Source organism: Rhinolophus sinicus, linkage group LG09 (genome assembly GCF_036562045.2).
Source record: "Rhinolophus sinicus isolate RSC01 linkage group LG09, ASM3656204v1, whole genome shotgun sequence".
Taxonomy (NCBI): domain Eukaryota; kingdom Metazoa; phylum Chordata; class Mammalia; order Chiroptera; family Rhinolophidae; genus Rhinolophus; species Rhinolophus sinicus.
The window spans coordinates 51,357,651-51,370,754 of record NC_133758.1 but is presented as its reverse complement, the minus strand read 5'-3'; the positions used below and the strand labels follow the sequence as shown (position 1 = coordinate 51,370,754).

Genomic DNA, 13,104 nt, shown 5'->3' with positions numbered 1-13,104 from the left:
GTAAGAAAAAGATGTTTGCCAAGGGGAGGAAAAGACGAGACTGGCACAGATCACAAGACCCTTGCTGAGCCATTAATGAGGAACACTGCAGCAAGGGCACCTCGGCAACTGCCCTCAGGTCTGGATGGCTGCAACCCTCACGCGCATGACAAATGGTAACAGAGATGAGCTTCATTCCAAAATGTGAACAAAGCAAGTCTCTTCGGTCACTAGAATCATTTATCCCTACGCAGGATAATTATTCTGAGGATACACAGGTTTTTTTATGTATATTTGAAAAATGTATCTTTGAATATATTTGAAGAATATATTGTAGAGGGGTTTTGAAAGTCAATAATAAAAAGATAACTCAGCTCAAAAGAAAAATGGACAAAGAATAGATAGATAGATAGATAGATAGATAGATAGATAGATAACAAAGAGATCTAAATTGTCAATGAGTATTTTAAAACATGTTCAATTATAATAAAAGAAATGAAAATAAAAGCAATGATGAGGCATTTACCAATTTATTAAATATTTGAAAGATTTATCATATCTAGTCATTGTGGATTTGGAAAGGGAGGCACTCTCATAAGCTACACAGGAATGTATTCTAAGACCATCTTATAAAAAGATGCTCAATATCACTAATCAGGAGAAAAATGCAAATCAAAATCACAATGAGATATCACCTCACACCTGTTAGGATGGATGTTATAAAAAAAAAGTAACAAGTATTGGTGAGGATGTGGAAAAAAGGGAATCCTAGTACACTGTTGGTGAGAATTTAAACTGGCATAGCAACTATGGAAAATAATATGGATAGTACTCAAAAACCTAAAAATAGAACTATCATATGATCTAGCAATTCACCTTTAAGGTATATACCCAAAGGAAATTAGTAACTCAAAAAGATGTCTATACTTCTATGTTCACTGTAGTATTATTCACAATGGACAAGAAACAGAAAGAACCTAAGCATTCATCAACAAATGAATGGATAAAGAAAATGTGGTAGAGATATACACAATGGACTATTATCCAGCCTTATAAAAGAAGGAGATCCTGCCATTTGCAACAACATGTAAGAACTTGAAGGACATTATGCTAAGCGAAATAACCCAGGCACAGAAAGAAAAAAAATGCACGATCTCACTTATACATGGAATGAGAAAGTCAAATACATGGAACCAGAAAGTGCATCAGTGGTTACCAGGAGCTTGGGGAGATGGGTGGGATGGAAGATGTTGGTCAAAAGGGGCAAATCTGCAGTTATGTGAGATGAATAAATTCTAGAGATCTAATGTATAGCATGATGACTATGATCAATAATACTGTATTAAATGTGGAAATTTGCCAAGAAAGTAGATTTCAGGTATTCTTATCATTTTTTTAAAGGTAAATTATGTGAAGACGTTAATTATATTAATTTAGTAATCATTTCACTATGTACATGTACATCAATCATTATGTTGTACACCTTAAATATTTATTTTTTATTTTAAAAAAGAGAGACCTTCTTTCAAAGACACTGTCAGTAACACATATCAAAAGTTGCAATGTGCACTTATAGGAACAGACACTGGAGTGATCATCGCATACACACAGACACTTATCCCTATGTTGTAAATGGGATCAAATATTTAAAATTAACCTAAAGGTTAATCATAGAGAATTCATTAATGGTATATGTATATGATGGAATATTCCGCAACAATTAAAATGACAATGAGGATTTTTACTTATAGAAAAGGTACCCTTGACATACTGTCTCAAAGCAGCGCATGTACCATGATATAACTTCAGGTAAAATGTGTGTGGGTGTATGTCCGTGTGTGTAAGTATAACACAATGTTTCTCAAAATGTCAATGGTGGGATTTCTAGCGGTTTGTACATTTTCTTTATAAGAGTCTGACTAGTATAAATTTTTACAATGGTTTTTGATGAAGCAAAAAAGAGTTAACGAAAGTGAGTCTGAACGGGCACTGCCCAGGCCTGCATCCCCCTCCCGAAGAACCACCCAAACTCAGCCCCTAGAGACAAATCTTCCTATTGAAACATCCTTAGAAAAAGGAGGTAAGACCCAACCAGAAACATCAAGTTTTGTCGCCTGTGCAGATCGCTGGAGCCTGCCCCCAGCGTGAACTCCAGCCTCATTACAATACAATTAGAATAAAATGAACATTAAGGCTTGCCCACACCTACCCCCCCCCCGCGGGTTTTTTGTTCTGTTTTGTTTTGTTTTGTTTTTGGGGGATATTGGGGAACAGTGTTTCTCCAGGACCCATCATCTCTAAGACGTGTCCTTCAATCTAATTGTGGAGGTTGCAGCTCAGCTCTAAGTCCAGTTGCCGTTTTCAACATTTAGTTGCAGGGGGTACAACCCACCATCCCATGCGGGAATTGAACCAACAACCTTGTTGTTGAGAGCTCGTGCTCTAACCAACTGAGCCATCCGGTGCCCGCCACCCATGGGTTTTTCTGTGTGACTCTGGGTAAGAGCATGCACACAAAGAAACTAGTTATATAACTAACACATGTCAATCAAATGACATGTGTTAGTTATATATGTCATTACATTTCTTGCTGTAAGAAAATTTAGTTCTTCTTTCGTATATAAGAAAAAGCTAACCTGAAGTTAGGTACAGCTGTCCACTCTAAGACTCTGCCCCTGACATCCCCTCCTCCCCCGCCTCTCAGGTGTTTCTCTCCTTACTACCTGCTGCAGTTGTCTTCTTTAGACATTACCATGGGCATTCTATCTCTGCCCAACCTTCAATAAAACTTTCTTTGCTTTCCTACTTTTCTGAATTCCTACTTTTCTTGTGAATTCTTTCACCTTCAGCGAATAACCAGGGGTTAATTCTATGCCAGTACAGTTTTTAAATAAAATGGTTTTAAGTTTTACAAAAGCATTCATTTTTACTGAGGAGTAGGGGAGGGAAGAGGGAAGGAAGGAAGGAAAGGAGGGAGGGAGGAAGGATGGAGCCCGAAGCTTTTCCGGCAAACAACAAAACTATTACTCATTCATTTTTATTTCCCACACAATACTTATCATGGAATAAGCACTTTCCAGCCTAAAATGATCCATTTGGAAATCTGAAGCACATCAGTTCCAGAGCTTTCCCTAGTATTGCACTGAAGAATACTAGTGCGGCTCTCACAAGAGTGGAAGGAAGCAGGCAACTCTTTCCCATCTCCACACTCTCCTGCAGTTCTCCACCTTGAAGAGACATTGCCCCAGTGCCTCTGTGGTTTTCAGAAAAGGGATCAGACTTGATGGAGCTCAGAATGAACCCAAGAGTTCCCAGCTAAAGAGCCTGGGCCACTTGCCTCACTGGAGAATGGCAAGCTAGTTACCATGTATGTCTTTCCATAGTCACTGACTGCCTGACACTGTGTTTGATAAAATATAGGTATCGATAAATCTACTTTAATCCATCCTTTGGCAATTCACTCCACATGTAGAAAACAAAATCAAAATCCTGCCCAAATGGAGAAAAAACGCAATGCATTTTTGAGACATTCCTGCTTTGCTAAAGGTAGGAAAAACATATAAACTATCCTTTTGGCCCAATTATAAAATGTCCAGTTTTTTCAAAATAGCCTCCATATAAGAATGGTCCATTTAAACATACCAAGTAGGAGAGAAGGTACAAAATTTATATCTCAAAAATCAAGGTACTTGTGGATTCAAGCACAAAGAGGAACAAATTGTGGACGTCTTCTAAGACAGAGTTCACTTTCAGCTGTAACACTATGAACTGAATCTAAAATGGTCACTGGTGTGCAGGTCTCATGAATTATTGAATAGATCTTTGTATATAATGTATTATTTGCTCTTTCCTTCCTCCAAATGGAATCATTTTAAAAATAAATCTGTTGGTGAAGCCACTTAAACGACTTTATTGCCAGGGACTTGGGAGTTTTAATGAGTTAAAAGTTCACATTTCAGTAACCCAGTAACACATCGACCAAGTGGTAATATTTGTGGAGGACAAAAGGATAAATCACTTCTAGCCTACAATGTGCATACTTTTCACCACACAAATATAAAACAAAAGCATCATAACAGGCATCAATACTGAAACATGACATAATTCAATTTCCATGGGGTCAGAAGACTGATAAACACATAAAGAGTCTTCTAGAAACAAAATTCACAATCATGGGAGGGTGTTACAAGTTTTTAAAATCTCACCTTGAAAGGCGATTTGAAAATTAGCCCAATAGATGCAAATTCAAAACCCTTTCTTCCCTAACCAACAGAATATTTGTAATACCAAATTAAACTATTCAGATAACTCTCAGAAAACATTCACTTTTTTTAGAAGAAGCACAGGGAATTGTGAAAAGCCAATTTGTCCCTTCAAAAGAAATGGCTGTTTATGTCCTTAGTATGTGTGAATGCTTGTTTTTTCATTGCTGGCTGTCTACAGGACAGGAGGAAAGGGAATGGCCTTTGAACTTCTTAGACTCCTCAGCTTTGACAGATGGATGCTAATAACCCTGCCCCCACTTCCAGCAACTGGTAGAAGGATAAGTGGACGTAAGCTTTCTGGAAAGCAACTGGACAATGTATTTTGAGAGTCTTGAAATCGTTCATATGCTTAGATTCAACAATTCCACTTCTGAAGGGAATAATCAGAGATGATCGCAAAGCAACCAGAATTCATTCTAGAATGATCAGTAATTCTGAAAAATTGGAACCAACCTGAATATCTAACCATAGGGGACTAGAAACATCAATTTGGCTTAGCCACGTAAGGGACTATTGGGCAGCAATTAAACCCAAGTTTCTGAAAAATATGAAATGGCACATGAGGCAAGATGGCTTAGTCTGGTATTCCCAAAGGTTTTCTGCAGAACCCTGTGCCCTTAAGGTGTTTTTTGGAAAAAAGCTTTCTTGACCCAGTAAGTTTGAAAAACACAACACATAATGACTGACGCTCCCCTGAAGGTTTAAAAAGTATTATTAGTACCTTAAAGGCTCTGAAAATGTTTATAGTAAAGACATCTATTTATTTTGGTTTGAACTCAGGATTTATTTATTTATTTTTACCACTTTTTCAAGTAGCACATATTAACATCCAGGGGCCTAGAACCTGTCCATCATACCGGCACAGTATGAAGAGATCTAGACTCAAGGTGGAGTCTAGATACCTGTGCCTGGCTCTATACCGGTTTCATATTTTGTAAAATGGACACTGTGGTGGGAATGGGATCGGTGATGATAGTTAAAGTTCTTCCAGCTCTGTGACGACACTCATGGCCAAGGTGAGACAGGCTCTGACTAGAACCTCCTTCCCTTGCCCCTTGCCCTGCTCTTGATTCTTTGGAGTGCCTTACCTGCAGCACAAACCTCCTTTCTTCCCCTCGTGTGTGTGTGTGTGTGTGTGTGTGTGTGTGTGTGTGTGTACTCAGCAGACAATGGAAAGTATTGTTCCAAGAAATCTCCTAATCCTTCAGACCACCCAGCATGCTTCAGGCAAAATTCCTTAAATGCAGGTCTGTGACATCATAAATTCCATAGCAGCAATATTCAGCATGTCAAGAATGAGCAGTGATGGAAAATACACAAAATTTCCAAACAAGGACAGTCTGCAGCTGGCCTGCAGATGAGAATTATCCAAGCCAGAGGCTCTGACATCAGGTCTGGGAGCTTGCAATGATTGGCTCTGTATTACGATTTTCAGAGGACGCTCTGTCCCTGGAGAGTCAATTCGATGCAGCCTGGGAGCCAGTGCTGGTCTGTCTCGGGTGCCAAAGCACAATCAGAAATTCTCACCCTTCTACAGAATGCTGGGGCCATGGACAGTTAAGGACAGAAGCCAAAACATATCCAGCAGTCCATTAGGATTTAAACAAAGAGGAAAGTGGTAAAGGAAAATTCCTGACATTCCCAACATTCTCAGCTGGCAAAAGCTGAATGGAAAAACCATTGCTGAATGTTCTCTCTGTGCCATTCAGAAGAATGTTTCTGACTTTTATACAAACCCTCTCTCTCCGCAGAAAAGCAGACAGCCTGTTTCATATGCTTACTCAGATGTCCTAAAACCCAACATTATGTAAAGCTGAACGGGAAAAGGGCTGGGAGACTACAGTATACCAAACTATTAACAATGGTTATTTCTGAAATAGGCAGATCACCACTTGTTTTAATATCTCTGAATATTTTTTTTAAACTTTTACTTTTGGATCCCTTACTTTTGCAATGAGAGGGGGTCTTTTTTTCTTTTCTTTCTTTTTACTTTTTTCTTTGAACGTGCCAATTAATGTCAAAGAGCTTCCTCAGCATTCAAGAATCAAAGGGGTGAAGCAAAAAAACCAGGAGGCAGCGGGGTTTAGAGGTGACCTGACATGCGTTTGACTCCTAAGGGACAAGATGTTGAGTAAACCTTCTTTAAGAGAAAATGATCCAACACAAATCCAAACATTTTTCCATAAAAAAAGGTGTTGGGGGCGAGGGCGTGAGCTAGTGTTTTTTTTAAAGACAAGGTAATGAACTGGCATATTCTGATCTCTAAAATAATGTATAAGACAGAGTCAAGGTTTTGAAATGCTATAGAAATACATTTTTTTCCCACCCATAAATCCCAACTGTAGGGAACCTCAGCTCTACTTCCCCTGTTGGCAAGCAAATGGAATTTCCTACAAGTCCAGAACTATGACATATGACACACCGTGTCCCTAAGTTATCGGTGTTTCTCATCACACAAAGCCATCATTTTGTGCATTTGCAGGGAATGCCATGAAGGTCAATCATGTCTCTCCCTCTCTCTGCTCTGCTCAGGTCGGTGTAGTCTCTCCTGTCCTTTGCCCTGTTGTTCCCAGTAAACGTCCATCTTTAAGATAAGTCTCCCTACAGAACAGGGCAGCAGGCACACATCACCCGGGATCACGCCTGGAGCAGTACAGATTTGGCCCAAGTGCCGCCCCACAGCAGAGCCTGACCCAGCACTCCCTGGCAGAGGTGCCTATCCCCTCCACTCTGCCACCACTATGCCCACAAGAAAGCCCACCCTTGCTGGGCAGCCACAGGGGGCCTCCCATGCCTGTGACAGCACCTTGCTAGGAAGGGATCCACAAAACGCACTTGTAAGTGAGTGATTTCATTCACCCACAGTATGCCAGGTGCCTAGCATACTGTGCTGTTCTCAAGTGCCAACAGCGCCATCACATAGCCTGCAGACCCAGCCTTCAGGCTAACTCAATCCACCCCTCCTGTCCTTCCCAAGCCCAGGCCATATTTTCTTAACTGCTTGTCTGGAAGTTTCCATCAGAGCATTTAGATACTGCAGTGGCCTCCACGCTGGCCACACAGCGCCAGAGGGATCCTGTTTTTAACTGCTGACTTAACGATATCTATTTACATATAACATCAAATTTATTTTTAACGTGTTATTGCAGAAATTTTCAAACAGATAGATAACAAGAGAACATAGTATAATGCACTTCCATGTTCTTATCAGCTAGCCTCATCCCGAACACGCAGCTCCTGGCATGTTCCTACCCTCTCCTCACTTCCCACATCCCCCCTCCCCCGCTGGAGTCTTCTGAAGGAAATATTTAACATTATACTGTGTTAACTGTAATGCAGAGTGATTCTTTTCCTTTAAATATAAGTTAAATTGGGTCACTTCTCTGTTCAAAATCCTTATAACTTACAAAGCATAAAATCCAAAGTCTGTACTATGGTGTGTAAAGCTCTAGTCACTCGAACACTAGGCCCCTCTCCTGCTTGTCTCCAACCTCTGGCCTCGCTGTTCCCTGAACATGCAACCAATGGAGCCTTAAGGCCTTCCCACATACTTTCTTCCAGCCCCGACCCTCCTCCATTAGATATCCACAAGGCTCACTCCCTCACTTCACTCACACCTTTTCTCAATTGCTACCTCCTCTGAGAACCCTTCCCTGACCCCACTATCTGGGCCAAAGCAGGGAGTCAACAAATATTTAATGACTGAACACATGTGATGAATCAATAACCCCGTGAAGGCAGGTGGACAATACGGTTGGTCCTATTTTCCGGATGAGAAAATAGGCTCAGAATGGTTAAGTAAATTGCCCACAGACACATAGCTCTTAAATAGTAGAACTAGACCTTGAACACAGGTCTTCTGACTCCAAATTCCATGCTTTGTCCATTCCTCGGGTGCTTCTCTGAAGTGAAACATTGCTTAAATTGATATAATGAGGATACAGGTTTATGCTAAATTTATTCATTCATTCAACAAGTATCTACTGAACACTTGGTACATGACAGGTACTGGTCTAAGCAATGTGAAGACAAAAGTTGGTGGGTAGAATAGCCCCCAAAGATGTTTACGTCCTAATCCCTAGAACCTGTGAATACATTATGGTACATGGCAAAGGGGGAATTAACGTTGCAGACAGAGTTAAGGCTGCTAACCAACTGATCTTGAGATGGGGAGACTAACCTGGATTGTTCAGGTGGCCCCAATGTCAACCCAAGTCCTTACAAGTACAAGAGGGAGGCAAGAGAGTCAGAAAGACTGGCTTTGAAGATGGAGGAAGAGGCCACTAACCAAGGAAGGCATGAGGTCTCTGAAAACGGCAAGGAAACAAATTCTTGCCAGAGCCTTCAGAAAGGAACACAGCCCTGCTTGTACTTTGGTATTGGCCTGGGAAGACCCATTTTGCACTTCTGACCTTCAGAACTGTGAGAGGATGAATCTATTAAATGTGTGGTCATCTGTTACAATAGCCATAGGAAACAAATAGAAAAAGGGAAAAAGACCTCTGGCCTTGGAAGGTGAATGCTTTTCTTGGAGTGAAGGGTTGAGTCAGGCCACCTTCAGAGGAGCTGCTCTGCATATAAGTGTCTCCAAACTGAGAGATCTATGCTCTGAGGACACTCCAGCTGGTCCTGTTTACACATGTCCTTTAGCACCTCAGGAGCACGCTATTTTGATAATTACATGAAGTCCATGTACCTAATTTCCTTGTCAGGAATGAGACTCATAGGCTTCATAGACCTCTTTACCTATATTTTAAACAGATTTAGGGAATTAGCTGCATAAAAGAAGAATCGGTAGAGGAAGGGAGAAGGGAAAACACAACCAGGTAAAGAGCTTGTTAGATTTTTAATAACTTCAACCCCAGTGCCACCCACCTCACTCTCCCAACACCTATCTCCAGCTCAGCTGCTATAATCTTTGCCACATGTCCTCTGAGAGTCAGCAGAATGGAAACTGGCCTCAATCCAAGAGGCAGACACAAGCAGTGCCTCACAATTAGAAGCTACTCAGGGCAACCCAAACTAAAATACACACCAGTGAAATGTCGTGGCCAACTTGTGAAGAATCTTCTAACGGAGTCACCTTCCCTCCCAGAACATGCCTGTCCCTGAGGAAGGTACGTGGAGGATGGGGAATGCCCACTGGGGAACAAAGGAAAATAGTGGGGTCTGTTGTGACACAGAAAATGCAGATGCAGCAAAGGGCCGGGTCTACTTTCAGGCATGAGAAGCTCATTCTTGCTTTTTAAGATCAACTCACAGTTGAGAATTTCCTCCTCGCTGTTCCTGTCTCCCACTTCCCATTCCTTTTCCTTCATTCCCAGCTTTCCCATCTCACTAGCTGAGCACAGAAATGTTTCAAGTGTTTCCTGAAGGACTTACTAAATTTATATTAATATGTGGACATATCTTCTGTTTCTCTTCTGTCAGTGGCATTCTGACACCTGAGGGCAATTCTGCACCTTAGAATTGACTCCTAATTTCCTAAACGACACCAGCACCCCGAAACAGCACAACTCTGGGAACAGGTGCCAGCAATGGTGGCTCCAGCTCTGCCCACACAGCTGTTAGCAAATGCCCCTCCTCGAATACCACTGTCATGCTTTCCTTCTGTAGTTTCTGTCGCCAATTTTTAAACATCATTGCACCTCTTCAGCTATACCACTTTTAACTGAAGGTGATTCCTGAGACGTCTTCTAAATTGAGATGACATGGCATAGCCCTATGGATAGCTGTTTATCTCATTTTTAATAGCACACATCCTATCTGCAAGCTTCGGATCTGTCTCTTTGCCATGAGGAGAAGAGGGGGGAATGGAGGGGTGAATATTTATTTCTCTTATCAGGATTTCAATTTGCACTAGTTAAAAGCACTGTTCTCTTGGGGAAGAAGGGGAAGCAAAATCGTGTATTTATTCTACCCTCTCTCATCAAAGGGATGTTCCTACGAAAACCATTCTCCAGTGGGTTTGTGAGGAAGATGCCATGGGGTAAAGCATTCACCTCCAACAGTGGGTTAGGAGCTGGATTCTGAGTGTGTGCTATTTGCTGGTGGTGTTTAGAACTGTGCCTGTATTTCCAGTGGCTGCAGGGCAAGTAGAGGAGAAAACAAAGAGCAGCTCATTCTGAGCTTGTAAGACGCCCCATTCTTCAAGGACCCCCAAAGGTTAAGTTCCTCTGGCTTTAATAATGGCATAGGAATAGTGAATCACTTTCTTGACCATAGACTTCAGAACCCTGAAGAAAGAAGGAAAGAGAACAAAAGTTTCTTTTGATGTTTGTAAAGGTTGACCTTGACCTTGGATATCTGGCATCTTTGGTTCTCTTTTCTTTTTCATGAACCCATTCAGGCCCAGCTTTGCTTGCCTACATCCTGGCCCTCTAAGTACAGGTTGTCCAGTCACCTAATCTTTCAAATTATGGTAGACGGATAGGCGCTTGCAAAATTAAGCCAAAGCAGGTAAACAAGTATTATGGTTAAACAGCACATGGTACCCAGATTTCATGGCTTCATCCATTAAACTCCTGGAGGGCATAAGCATGACTTTTCCTTCTTCAGGTATCCAGGGTTCAAGGAGAACTTCCAACAGAAGAAGCAAGTAAAGATTAAACAAATCTCGGTGGTACAGATAGAAATGTTTATTACATTATTTTCTGTGCTCTTTCTGGAATACTTGAAACACCTCACAATTGGGGGGGAAACGTTGTGCATTCACTAGGAAAGTGACTGTAAGCCTTTTGAATCAATAGGTTTCAGAATATTATGTGATCTTTAGCAGTACATAATAAGGTAATAAAGTCTAGTCCTGAGTTAGATAATAGTGCTGAAAAGAAAACTAAATCAGTTACAAATAATTCTATTTAAAAGAAGATTCCTTCTTTTAAAAAAACATAATTTAGCTAAATATAAATTTCAAGTCTAATAATTGGTTGGTAAATTTTATTATAAGTGATTATAAATATAACCTTGTTTATTGTTCTGTATGAATTTACTACAGGGAACACACTTAAACATTTAAAAGATTTAATACTTCATTCAGAATTTTTTCTTAACGTACCACTCTGAAATCAAGGCTGCATTTCCAATCCACACATAATCTCCAAAGAGATGAAAGACAGCGTACAATTTGCTTACCAAAGTCCAGAATTAATATAAAGGTTTAGGAGTAAGTAACCTCAAATTCATCTACATATCCTATACAATCCCTATCAAAATCCTAACTGGATTTTTTTTATTTTTAATTTACAAGCTGATCCTAAAATTCATATGGAAATTCAAGGGACCCAGAATAGCTAAAACAATCTTGAAAAAGAAAAACAAAGTGGGAGAACTCATATTTCCCAATTTCAAAACTTACTACAAAATCACAGTAATCAGGGCAATTGGTACTGGCATAAGGATAAAATTTTAGGTCAAAGGAATAAAACTCAAAGTCCAGAATTAAACACTCACATTTGTGGCCAACTGATTTTCACAAAGGTACTAAGACAATGAACTGGTCAAAGAACAGTCTTCAACAAACTGTGTACGGACAACTGATTTTGTATGATGTTTCCTTATACATAAAAATTAACAAATGGATTATAGAGCTAAATGTAAACACTAACTACAAAACTCTTAGAAGAACATACAAGAGTAAATCTTTGTGACTTTGAGTTAGGCAAAGACAAGTGTTAATGAGAATTTGTAGAATTTGGAATCACAAACATTACTGATAGGAATATAAAATTGTGCAGTCACTTTAGATAACAGTTTGGCAGGTCCTCAACATGCTAAACTTAGAGTTACTATATTACTCATCAATTTCATATATATGTATATATAAAACATAATTTAGTTAAATATAAATTTATATATATATATCTCCAAGAGATTTTTTAAAAAACATGGATCTGCACAAAAACTTGTACTTGAACGTTCATAATACCATCATTCATAATGGCCAAAAAGTGGAAACAACCCAAACATCCGTCAACTGGCAAATGGATAAACAAAATCAGCCATAAAAAAGGAAGCACTGATCTATGTTACAACATGGATGAATCTCAATATCATTATGAGAAGTATAAGAAACCAGTTACAAAAATCTAGAGATTGTGATTTCATTTATATGAAATGTCCAGATTAGGCAAATCTGAAATTAGCCTAGGGCTGAGGGGTTTGGGGGTAGGCTATTTTTTAGTTTATACATATGTTCTCCAATGTCATCTTTAAAAAGCACAAAATAATGAGTTCGATTTCAAAAGTCAATCTATTCCACTTCAGATGTGTTTGTAGAGCAGTGGAAATTTTTTCTGCTGATACGGGAACCATAAATTCCACCTTCGTGGAATTTGTAACTGGTTCATTTGAAACCCAATTTTATCAATGCAACAGTTATGACTCAGGAAGTCCGCTAGAAAGACAGGCATCTACAAATATAACACTGGCTTCAACCAAATAGAATAAAAGAATAAGATGATGTGAATATTTTTCTATGTGAGACTCTTAAAATAATGTTGCTCTGATGGATCAGAACAAGAGAACGAAGTTTGAAATATTTCCAATATACTGTCGTTTTTAATGGAGAAATCCCATGGATTGCGATTGTGTTTCAAAGCACAAACAGAATGATTTGGAAGCACACATCTAGAAAATGAAGGTTGCATTTCCTAATGTGATGAGACATTTTTAACAGCAATAAGGATATTCTCATGCCCAGTTTAGCAGAAAAACAAAGGAAGTCAAAAGGAAACTCAGTGGAAAAGAATGACAGGTTGACATATTAGGACCGAAGTCTTATCTCCCCCATCACAAATCCTGACAGATGGAAGATGGAAGGACAGAGCTGGGCAGATCAATTCCCTTCTCTCCCCTGGGG

General features: G+C 39.8%; 1 protein-coding gene across 4 annotated transcripts in view; it reads right to left on the bottom strand.

Moving 5' to 3' along the window:
- Window positions 1-13,104, bottom strand: part of RAB31 (RAB31, member RAS oncogene family) — a 121,803-nt gene that overhangs the window by 49,386 nt on the left and 59,313 nt on the right. The window lies entirely within an intron of this gene.